This window comes from Arachis duranensis, chromosome 6, assembly GCF_000817695.3.
Source record: "Arachis duranensis cultivar V14167 chromosome 6, aradu.V14167.gnm2.J7QH, whole genome shotgun sequence".
NCBI classification, from domain to species: Eukaryota; Viridiplantae; Streptophyta; class Magnoliopsida; order Fabales; family Fabaceae; genus Arachis; species Arachis duranensis.
The window spans coordinates 11,971,871-11,983,521 of record NC_029777.3 but is presented as its reverse complement, the minus strand read 5'-3'; positions in this window follow the sequence as shown (position 1 = coordinate 11,983,521).

The window sequence follows — 11,651 nt, the reverse complement described above, 5'->3', positions numbered from 1 at the left end:
GAAAATGCCAATTGCCGATATGTCGAAATCAGGAGCAATGATCTTTACCTGAGCCTTGAGAACCTCTTCGGTCATGAAGATCGCATTCTTCCCTTGCTCTCTAACCTCCTTATGCTTCTTCTTGAATTCCTCGGCCTCGTCCCGGGCAGTCTTAGCGGCCGCAACGGCTCTATCCCGTTCCTTCTCCAAAACGACCACTCGACCTCGCGCACCTCTTAGCTGGCTCTTCAAAGTCATCTCCTACTCAGTCAGAAGAGACACAGAAGCATCGGCAGTCTTCAACTTCTCTTCGGCGGATACAGCATTCTCCTCGGCAGTCTTAAGCTTATCTCCCGCCTCGGCCAGCTGCTCCTGAAGTGTTTCAACTTGAGCCTTGAGCTTATTATTGGCTGTGGTGGCGGTCTCGAGTTTCTGACGAAGCGACGCTATACCCAACAGCTCGAACTTAGCCTTCCGAGCTATGGCTACGCCGCGAAGAAGGGTCCGATACATCCACCGTGCCTGCCCCGCTAGGTCGGTACCATGAAAATGTTCCTCCGTGCCGGGTAATAGTTGAAAATCTATGAATGACCCAGCATTGAAATTCCTCTCCATCACGGTAAGGACCCCTTCAGGGCTGGAATGCGATCTTTGCCTCTTTGGGGTAGGAATGACCCTCAAATCATCTTCCTCAGCCTGGTGAGCAGATGACAAGTGCCCGGTATCGGCCACTTCCTCGAGAACGGGGGAATCACGCGCCGTGCATACTTGCTTATCCGACATGACGACGTCCGGAGGCGTGGGCACCGCTTGTTCCCCCTTGTTCCCAGAAGGAGCCACCGGCTGCTCCTCAGCTTTTTCCCCATCACTTTCCACAAGGAAAGTCTTGTACAGATTTTCAAGGCCGGTCACTTCGACAGACATCCCCACTGCAAACAAGAGATAAACAAGCGAATCAGTAGTCAGCAAACCAAAAGCAAAACAAGCAAGTGTGCAAAAGACAGCGCGACATCAAAGACTCACGAATATAATCACGAGCGACCTCCCGACTACCCATAAGGAGATGGGGATTCACATGATTTCTCCCAAAAATAGCCCACAACACATCGGCAATCTTTCGGTCCGTAGCCGACATCCCCTTATAAGTCACGTTTATGAAGGCGTTGGACCCCGCTCCAAAACTCCAGTACATCGGGATGAGGTGTTCTCTTTCCAACGACAGCCAAAAGAGGTGCCGACCCTTAACCGGCCGAACCTTAAAATACTTGTCCTTGAACCCATGATAGGAGTCCTCAAACAAGCCAAATATCCTCCGCCCTTGGGCAGAACGAAAGGACATGAACCCTTTCCTCGCTTTCCCCTCCTTGGAAGGGTTCGTAAGGTTAAAAAAGAAAAGGAAGACGTCAACAGATATCGGCAGTTCCAAGTACTCGCACACCATCTCGAAACAGTGAATCGAAGCCCAACTGTTCGGATGCAACTGTGATGGCACCACCGATATCCGACTAAGGAGACCCATTTGGAAGGCAGAAAAGGGGATCCGAACCCCCACTTGAGTGAACATGGCCTTATAAAACCAGCTCCAGTCGGCAACTCGGGGTGCGTGAAAGTTGAGCTCATACAATCGCTCATGGGGGGCAGGAACAAAAACGTTATAGTTAGCCTCCTCGTGCTTCTCCTCACCCATCTGATTCGGGGAGTCCCTGAGGTCGGAGACCACCCAAGCATACGGGTCATAACCCCCGGCAGAGGTAGAATCTTGAGACATGACACGAGGCATACCTACAGTGGGGGTACCACTCAATTAGTCTAACAGATCGGGAACTCAAAAAAACCCAGAAACTATGATTAACTTGTTCTACAACCCAAACTAAACATGCCTGAAGTTAAACCCAAACAGAGCCTATCCCAAGATGGTAACCCCCTAACGCACCTACTTGACATTAGAAAGATATCTATCTTACAAAACCAAACAACGAAACAGCAAGCACATGCAGTAAACATGCAAGAAAGCATTGAAGCAGAAGAAAGAAGGGATTGATGGTTACTTGGATTGATTGCAAAAACTTGAAAAAGAGAAGGACGTGCAAAAATGCCGGAATAAGTCTTTGGATAATGAGGATTGCAGAAGGAATAGATTGGAGAAGTAAGAGTGGGAAAGAAAAACCAATGCAAAACTATTTAAAACTGCTAGAAAGGGAGCGCGAAAGGCCTGGGGGCAAAATGGTCTTTGCGCACAGGGTTTTCCAACCATTATGAGTATTTAATGCTCTACGCGAGGAATGAGGCGACAGATGATCACCCCAACAACGAACGGACACGCATGCAAGGCGCGCGTTCCCCCCACGGGCAACCAACTCGGCGACAACGAACAAAAAGATAACACGCCACTAACAGCCCGTGCGGCTAATTGCCGGCGCGTTGGGGGCACTGTTACGGCCTGGCCCAGGCCACTCGCGGGTCGACCCGACCCTCTGATCACCCGACCCAAACAGTTGCGCACGTACCACTCGTTACGCGATCCGGACACGCGTCCTTGACAACTCTCCACTGCAGCTGTGAGGAAGCTTCGAGGAAAGTGGGCCTGTCCTTGAAGGGCCCACCTCTGACATGGTATAAATGGGGAAGGACCTGCCCTTCCTCTAAGGTACGTCACACACTGCCTTACCCTCTTTTTCGCCTGCACATTCGACTGACTTGAGCGTCGGAGTGTCATTGCAGGTGACACCCCCCTCTTCGTCGAGAGTTCGGAATGTCGGTTTTCCATCTTGCCCTCACGACCCATTCCAGATCACGCCCCAACCATCCACACGAAGATCACTCCAAACCGTCCGATACCCGACCTACCGAACAATTATTTATGTATTTTTTTATGTCAATTTAAGATTTAAAAAAAATAATATTATAACATGATATCATAATTTTTATAATTAAAAAATTTAAAATTTAATTTTTATTAAATTAAAAGAAAATTTATACAAAAAAAAATATATTAAAAATATAACTATTCATATATTTCTTTTTATTAATTTATTTAAAAAAATAGTAACATGAGAATTATACAACAGTATTTGCTTGGATGTGATCCATATACTGGATCGGAGTTGGGTGACCTAATTTTACTTGAATCAATAAAATATAACCCAGACCAGGAAGAGATAACCTCAACAACTAATAAATCTATATCTATACCAAAATAAAATAAAATAAAATAAAAGGATGGTACCATTTGTTATAAAATAACTAAATAAATAAATAAGGAAGAGATAACAAATATAAAATAAAAAAATATAATTAGATAATAATATTAACCACAGTTACAATCTTAATATAAAAGACATGATACTTATATATTTATATATATGTATTAACTTATGAAAGAAAAAGAGAGAGAGTTTTATATATAATAGAGAGAGAAAATTCTTATTGATTGTAGTGTATAACCTCCTATTTATACATGTACAAGAGTTCTCATTTTCCTCTTTCATTAAATGTTATTTCCTTGGTAATATGGCACTTCACTATAGGAAAGTTAAGCCATCCAAGTCATACGTGGTCAATGGTCATCCACTTCACACTTATCACAATACTCCCCATTGGATGACCATTTAGGATTATTGCATCGTTAAAACTTTACTAAAGAAAAACTCAATGGGAAAAAACCTTAGTGAAGGAAAAAGAGTACAATATCCTTTAGTGATGGAGACTGCCTCATTGAAAACCTTGTCAAGAAAAACCCAATGAGAAAAAACCTGACCAAGGAAAAAAGAGTATAGTCTCCCCCTCTTGCCGACATCATTTAATGTCTCGAAATCGGCGAATCCCAATCTCATGTACCAATCTTTCAAAGGAGGATTTTGAGAGTGACTTTGTAAATAAATCTGCTAGATTATCACTTGAGTGGATCTGTTGGATATCAATTGTTCTTTGATTTTGAAGATCATGAGTGAAGAAGAATTTGGGAGAAATATGCTTTGTTCTATCACCTTTGATGTATCCGCCTTTAAGTTGAGCAATGCATGCTGTATTATCTTCAAACAGGACAGTTGGAGCTATCTTATGATCAATCAATCCACATGATGACAGAATATATTGAATCAGGCTCCTCAGCCAAAAACACTCGCGACTAGCTTCATGAATTGCTAGTATTTCAGCATGATTAGAGGAGGTTGCTGCTATTGTCTGTTTCGTAGACCTCCATGATATAGCTGTACCACCATATGTGAATAGGTATCCTGTTTGAAATCTCCCTTTATGTGGATCAAACAAATATCCAGCATCTGCATAGCCAACTAATTGTGACTTGGATCCATAGGGATAAAACAATCTCATATCAACCGTTCCATGAAGATATCGAAAGATCTGTTTGATTCCACTCCAATGTCTTCTGGTTGGAGAGGAACTATATCTTGCAAGTAAATTCACCGCGAATGATATGTCAGGTCGCGTATTATTAGAAAGATACATTAGCGCTCCAATGGCACTAAGATATGGTACTTCAGGACCAAGGATATTTTCATTCTCTTCCTTAGGACGGAATTGATCCTTTTCCACATCAAAAGATCTTACGATCATTGGGGTACTCAAGAGATGTGACTTATCCATATAAAATCTTTTCAAGATCTTATCTGTATATGTTGTTTGATGAATAAAGATTCCATTTTTTACATGCTCGATCTACAGGCCAAGACAAAATTTAGTTTTTCCAAGATCTTTCATCTCAAACTCTTCTTTTAGAGTTTTTAAAATTGTTGGAATCTCTTCAGGAGTTCCAATGATATTTAAATCATCAACGTACACAGCAATTATAATGAATCCAGATGCAGTTTTCTTTATGAAAACACAGGGGCAGATATCATTATTCTTGAATCCGTTTTCGGCCAGATACTCAGTAAGACGATTATATCACATTCGTCCAGATTGCTTTAGACCATATAAAGATCTTTGCAATTTAACTGAGTATAACCCTTGCGAATATTCACTGAATGGTTTAGATATCTTTAGTCCTTCAGGGACTTTCATATAGATATCCCGATCTAATGAGCCGTACAAATAGGCTGTTACCACATCCAATAAGTGCATATGCAGTTTATGATATGCAAATAAACTGACCAAATAACGCAATGTTATCGCAACCACTATAGGGGAATACATTTCTTCATAATCTACACCGGGCCTTTGTGAAAAACCTTGTGCCACAAGTCGGGCTTCGTAACGCACAACTTCATTTTTCTCATTTTGTTTTCTCACAAATACACACCGGTATCCAACAGGTTTTACATCTTCAGGTGTACGGACTATAGGTCCAAAGACTTCACGTTTTGCAAGTGAGTCTAATTCAGCCTTCATGGTTTCTTTCTATTTTGGCCAATCATTCCTTTGTCGACATTCTTCGACTGATCTTGGCTCAAGATCCTTAGTTTCATGCATGATATTCAATGCCACATTATATGCAAATATTTCATTGACAATTGTCTTATTTTGGTCCCATTTCTCTCCTGTAAAGACATAATTTATCGAGATCTCATCATTTTCAGAATTTTCAGGTACCTGAACATCTTCTGGCCTTAAAATTATATCAGAATTTTGGACAACTGCAGGTGTCTTTACTGTGTCTTTTTCAACAGAAATAGTATTTACCTCTTTTCTCTTTCGAGGATTTTTATCTTTGGAACCGACAGGCCTGCCACGCTTCTGGCGTGTATTTGCTTCAGTGGCTATTTGTCCTACTGGGACATCAATTCGAATTGGGGCTTTTTCTGCCCTGCCACGCTTCTGGCGTAAATTTTCTTCAGTGGCTACTTGTCCTACTGGGACATCAATTCGAATTGGGACATTTTCCGCTGGTATATAAGATTTATTTATCCTCTTTGTATCGGAAAATGCATCAGGCAATTCATTTGCTATTCTTTGCAAATGTATAATCTTTTGAACTTCTAGTTCACATTGCCCTGATCGAGGATCTAAATGCATCAACGATGATGCATTCCAATTAAGTTCCTTTTCAGGAAGCTTATTCTCTCCCCCTAATGTTGGAAATTTTGATTCGTCAAAATGACAATCAGCGAACCAGGCTTTAAATACATCTCCAGTTTGTATCTCAAGATACCTCACTATAAAGGTAGAATCATATCCAACATATATCCCCAATTTTCTTTGGGGTCCTAATTTGGTGCGATTAGGTGGTACCATGGGAACATATATTGCACATCCAAGTATTCTTAAATGGGAAACATTTGGCTGCTGGCCAAAAGCTAATTGCATAGGAGAGAACTAATGGTAACTCGTTGGCCTCAAATGAATAAGTGCTGCGGCATGTAAAATAGCATGCCCCCAAACCGAGGTTGGGAGATTTGTTCTCATAAGCAAGGGTCTAGCAATTAATTGGAGGCGCTTAATAAGTGATTCTGCTAACCCATTTTGTGTGTGAACATAAGCTACTGGATGTTCAACACTTATTCCGTTAGCCATACAATAAGCATCAAAAGCTTGGGAAGTAAATTCACCAGTATTATCAAGGTGAATTGCTTTGATTGAATTTTTGGGAAATTATGCTTTTAATCGAATAATTTGAGCCAGTAATCTCGCAAATGCCAGGTTGTAAGAAGACAATAAGCACACATCTGACCATCTCGAAGATGCGTCTATCAGGACCATAAAATATCTAAAAGATCCACATGGTGGATGAATAGGTCCACATATATCACCTTGAGTCCTTTTTAGGAATTCAGGGAACTCAAATCCAATATTTACTGGTGATGGCTTTAAAATTAACTTCCCTAAGAACAAGCAGCACAACAAAATTCACTAGTTTTAAGAATCTTCTGGTTCTTTAGTGAATGTCCATGGGAGTTTTCAATAATTCTCCTCACCATGGTTGTTCCCGGATGACCCAATCTATCATGCCAAGTTATGAATTCATTTGGGCTGGTAAACTTTTGGTTTACAATAGCATATGATTCAATTGCACTAATCTTGGTATAATATAACCCAGATGAAAGTGAGGGCAACTTTTCTAATATAACCTTTTTATTTGAATCATGAGTTGTGATACATAAGTATTCATGACTTTCCTCATTCATAGTCTCAATATGATATCCATTTCGACGAATATCTTTGAAATTCAACAAGTTCCTCAGAGACTTGGTAGATAATAATGCATTATTTATTACAAATTTTGTTCCTCCAGGAAACAAAATATAGCTCTTCCAGAGCCTTCTATCACATTGCCTGAGCCAATAATAGTATTAATATACTCTTCTTTTGGCACAAGATGGGTAAAATATATAGTACTTTTAAGAATAGTGTGCAAACTTGCACTATCCGCAAGGCAAATATCTTCAGAATATGTCCTTGCCATTTTTCTTCAAAAACAAATGATAATAATAATAAAATGAGTAGAAGTACATGCACAGTAAAAATTATTCACATGAATACTTAACAAACACACATATTAAACTATTCCATCATTGATCAAATGGCCAATATTTCCTTCAAGATCCTCAAAGAAATTAGATACATCATAATTAGTGGTGGAATTTTCATAATTTGAAACAAAATTTGTTTCCTTTTCTTTGTCATCATTTTTCAAGAATGCTTGATAAAGATCAATTAGGTGCTTTGGGGTACGACATGTACGTGACCAATGGCCCTTTCCACCACAACGAAAGTATTTATCCTCAATTGATATACTTTGCCCATTATTTCTTTCTTTATCCCACTTCTGGTGAGATCTTTCTTGTGAACATAATTTCTTTTCCTTCCATAATTTTTCTTATTACTAAAATCATGCCATTTACCTCTTCTGGGGTAGTTTGCCACATTTACTTCAGAAAATGGGGCGGCGCCAGTTGGGCACGCTTCATGATTCTTTTAATAGTAACTCATTGTTGCGCTCAACAACAAGAAGGCAAGAAATTAGCTCAAAAAATTTTTTAAATCCTTTTTCTCTATTGCTACTGTAAGAGCACATTCGAGGCAAGGAAGATCGATAAAGTTTTCTCTAACATATCGGGCTTGAAAAAGTATCATATGATTGTACCTTTCTTCAAGGTCTTTCCACAGATCTGTAGGATCTTTTAATATGGGATATTTATTTTTCAATCATACGTCAAGATGACGATGAAGGAAAATCTTGGCATTGGCTTTATCCTTTTGGAATGCATTATTTTTAGCCTTAATGATATCTCCAAGATCCATTGAATCAAGATGGATTTTAACATCTAGTATCCATGATAAATAATTATTTTCAGATATATCAAGAGCATTATATTCAAGATGGAAAAGTTTCGACATAATAAAAATTTGTTACCTAAAGTCTTCCTAAAAACTTCGTTAGAGTTTCGTGTTGATGACATGTTATAAAATAACTAAATAAATAAATAAGGAAGAGGTAACAAACATAAAATAAAGAAATATAATTAGATAAAAATATTAACCACAGTTACAATCTCAATATAAAAGAGATGATACTTATGTATTTATATATATGTATTAACGTATGAAAGAAAAAGAGAGAAAGAGTTTTGTATATAATAGAGAGAGAAAATTCTTATGGATTGTAATGTGTATAATCACCGGAGACTTAATCTCCTGTTTATACAAGTACAAGAGTTCTCATTTTCCTCTTTCATTAAATATTATTTCTTTGATAATATGGTACTTCACTACAGAAAAATTAAGCCATCCAAATCATACGTGGTCAATGGTCATCCACTTCACACTTATCACAATACCATTTCCCATTTTCCTAGCAAATAATGGAACGCGGGCGGTATTATTATTAACATAAAACAATAAAATATATAATGTAAAACTTCGCAGGAAAACACAAAATGAGGGCAACATAAAATTGATAAAATTTGTTGAATTTTAATCAGAGAAAAATATTATATACGTGACTTGACTCATTGATTAGTTTACAAGTTAGTTATTTAGTTGGTTATGTCATCTTATTAAGTTTGTTAGAATGATAGTTAAATTAGTTTGTTTTTCAGTACTTTCCATTAAAATATAGATTGTATAAATAGTAATAATGTAACTAAATAGATGAGTTCATTCTTTTTTTTTTCTTTATTAAATTCTGTACACTTTTCTTCACTCCACTTCTCATCCTTCTCATCCTTCTCTCAAAAACTCACACCATAAAAATTTATGAAGGTTCCATTTTCTTAGCACGTAGTTTTTACAATATATAAGTGATGCTTGTCATGAAATTATTCATCCCAAAAGTTTAAGTTGATAAAAAAAATAACACTAATAGTTATATTTTTAACATTCTTCCTTAAGTAAGAGCCTCTTTTTTTGGGTTTGCATCTCTAGCTCAATCCAAATCACTGTAAGCAGTTATTCCCAAAAAAGTCTACCACTTTTGATGCAAGCCATAGCTAATTGTTTCACTAAAGTATTTCAGCACACGTTTGACTAACTTCCAATGACTCTAGAGGAGCTTGAATGAACAGAGACAATTTGTTAATACTATAGGTCTATAGCATATTTCAGGCTTGGTTATTGTCAAGTATTGCAAGCTGCCAATGATTGATCTGTACAGCTGTGAATCACAGAAGCTCGACCCTCCAAGAGCTGTGATCTTTACAGTTGAAGGCAAGGAAGTGTGGCAGGGTGCACAGCCCACCATGCCAGCCTTCTTTAAGATCTCACTGATGTACTTTTGTTGAGTGAGTAGCAGTCCTCCATCATAGGTTTTGTTCATTTGAATTCTAAGGAAATAGTGAAGATTTCTCATGTTTTTCAAAGCAAACTTAGCATTCAGTTTTGCTATGACATCCTGCACTAGTTCTGGAGACTCCTCAGTTACTATGATATCATCAACATACACAAGTACATGGGTTTTTAGTCCACTGAGTTCCTGAATGAAGACTGAGATATCAAACTTTGTAGTCTTAAAGCCAATCTCTCTTAAACTACCAGCCAGTTTATAGTACCACTCTCTTGGGGCTTGTTTCAGCCCATAAAGAGTTTTAGTGAGCTTACACACCAATAGGAGATCTCTTTGCTCATAACCAAGGGGCTGTTTCATGTAGACTTTCTCTGTTAAGTTTCCATGAAGGAAGGTATTGTTGACATTCAGTTGCCTTATTGTCCAGGAGTTAGATATAGTCATAGATAGTAAGATTCTAATGGAAACAGGTTTCACTACAGGACTATAAGTTAACCAGGCTTCTAAGCATACCCTTGAACAACCAACCTTGCTTTGTACTTTTGCAGAGTCTCATCTGCATTGTACTTTACTTTAAACACTCACTTGCTGTCAATTGCTTCTTTATTTAGTGAAAGAGTCATTAGTTTCCATGTTCTGTTCTTAACCAAGGCAACATATTCCACATCCATAGCTGCCTTCCACTCTGGAGACTTAAGGGCTTGTGTGACTGTTCTTGGCTCAACACTTGCAAGGAAGACCTTTGGCTTGACTATGCCAGATTTAACCCTGGTAATCATTGGGTAAGAATTCACTGCTGCAGTTGAATGAACAGGTTCTGGATCCTCAGAAATTGGTAACACAATTTCAATGTCATTAATAGGAATTGGAGTAGGATTTGATGAGGCTGTTGTTGGCATTTAAGACTTGGCTGGAGTGCTAGTTGAGGGAAGGTCTATTGACTGTTGTAGCAAGGCTGAAGAGGAGGTATGACTAGCAAAAGGCTGCTGGCTTGAAGCTGGAGTCCTTAGACTTGTTTGTTGAGAGTGATGATGCCTATCTTCAACAGAGTTTGGGACAGGCCTTGAAATTAGTCTAGAATGATTGGGACAATTGGGACATCAGGTGAGGCTGCTTGACTTTCTGAGACAGTGTTTGCTTGATTATGACCTGTTGTTTGCAGAAAAGGGAACTGATCCTCAAAGAATACAACATGAGGAGTGATGATGACTCTTCCATCTTAAGTGAGATATTTATAGCCTTTGTGAGAGGTTCCATAACCAATGAAAGTGCAGGGAGAAGATCTAAAGTCCAACTTATGTTTGTTATAAGCTCTATGATGAGGGAAACATAGGCAGTCAAAGACTCTAAGCTGTTCATAAGAGGGCTTCTTGCCAAAGAGATTTTCAATAGGGGATAAGCCATCTAAGACTGGTGTTGGGAGCATATTGATCAACTTTGCAGCAGTGGTGAAGGCTTCCCCCCAAAACTTTGTAGGCATAGAAGCACCAGCAAGTAAAGTAAGTCCCATTTCAGCTACATGACGATGTTTCCTTTCAGTAGCTCCAGTTTGCTGATGGACGTGTGGGCAAGAAAACTTGCAAATAACTCCTTTGGCCTGCAATAGCTTTGATAAACTCACATACTCAGCAACATTGTCACTTTGCAACATCTTCAATTTTGTGTTTAATTGTAACTCATCAGTTTGTTGGAAGTGATTAAATACTGATTTTAATTGAGCTCTAGACTTAATTAGGTAAAGCCATGTAAATTTAAAAACACATCAATGAAGTTTACAAAATACCAGTGTCCACTATTATCAGCAATAGGGGCTGGACCCCAAATATCAGAATGTACAAGTTCTAAGGGATTTTTGTATACAGTATGTGATCGGAAAAAAGGTAAATGATGAGATTTGCCAATACAGCAGGCTGAACAATCAACTTTGGTTACAGGAAGGGAAATTTGACAAGTCTTAAGTACTCTAGACATAACACTATGATTGGGATGTCCG